The sequence below is a fragment of the Octopus bimaculoides genome, chromosome 3 (genome assembly GCF_001194135.2).
Source record: "Octopus bimaculoides isolate UCB-OBI-ISO-001 chromosome 3, ASM119413v2, whole genome shotgun sequence".
Classification (NCBI taxonomy): domain Eukaryota; kingdom Metazoa; phylum Mollusca; class Cephalopoda; order Octopoda; family Octopodidae; genus Octopus; species Octopus bimaculoides.
In genome coordinates, this window is record NC_068983.1 from 61,851,846 (window position 1) to 61,853,239 (window position 1,394).

Sequence of the window (1,394 nt, forward strand, 5' to 3'; positions counted from 1 at the left end):
ATTTTTGTTTATTTTCAGATCATTAAAATGGAATGTCAAGTTAAGACAAACGAACATTTTGGACACCTCCTTCATTTTGCTTTGAATTTAGTTTCTAAGGCCGCAAAAGCTGCTCGCGACATTTGTGCTGTGTATGGAGAGGGTGCTATAGCTGAAAGAACCACTCGTGAGTTGTATGCCAAGTTCAAAAATGGAAATTTTGACCTCAAAGACGCACTTCGTTCTGGCCGTCAGGTTGAGTTCGATGGAAAGCGATTAAACCAACTTTTGCACGAAAATTCTCGTCAAACGACAAGGGAACTGGCAGAGAAAATTAAATGCTCCCATATTGCTGTAGAGAAGCATCTTCACTCGATGGGAAAGGTTCAGAAGTATAGAGCATGAGCTCCGCATGCTTTAAGTGAAACAACAAAAATCAACGAGCCACAATCTCCTCCACTGGTTTGCTTGCTTGTCACAGCTTAACTCATGGACACAAGCAACGATTTTTTTTACCGAATCGTTACTGGCGATGAAAAGTGGTGGCTGTACATCAATATGAAGCCGCGGAAGAATGGCTTAGCCACGGTAAAAAAGTGACACTGCGCGTGAAACAAGATCTTCATCCACGTAAAACGATGTTGTGCGTATAGTGGGATTGGGAAGGGATTATCCATTACGAATTGCTTGAACAGAACCAAACGGTCAACGCGGAACTCCATGTTCAACAGATAGAACGACTCAACGCGGCCATTCAAGAGAAAAGATCTAATCGTCAGCATGGAGCTCTTCCTCTGCACGACAACGCCCACCCTCATATCGCCAATATGACCAAGGAAGCCATTCAAACGCATGGCTGGGAAGTGCTGCCACACCCGCCATACTCTTCTGATTTGGCACCAACGGATGTCCACCTCATTCGATCTCTTTCAAATGCTATGCGCAGAGTTTTGTTCAATACCGATGCAGAATTGAGAGCTTAGCTGGATCAATTTTTCGAGTGGAAATCGGGTGATTTCCACCAACGAGGTATTGAAAATCTTGTTGAACGTTGGGAAGAAGTTGTAAACAACAAGGGTGAATGCATTATTGATTAATTAGTTGTTATTTTTTATTAAACTTTAAAAAAATTTAAATTTGAAAAAACCGTGGAAACTTAGTTGCCAACCAAAATATATATACATATATTCGACGGGTTTCTTTCAGTTTCCGTCTACCAAATCCACTCACAAGGCTTTGGTCGGCCCGAGGCTATAGTAGAAGACACTTGCCCAAGGTGCCACGCAGTGGGAATGAACCCGGAACCATGTGGTTGGTAAGCAAACTACTTACCACACAGCCACTCCTGCGCCTATATATATAGGAAAATACACACACTTTATATAGTTTTAATATAATTTTTAATATATCGACCC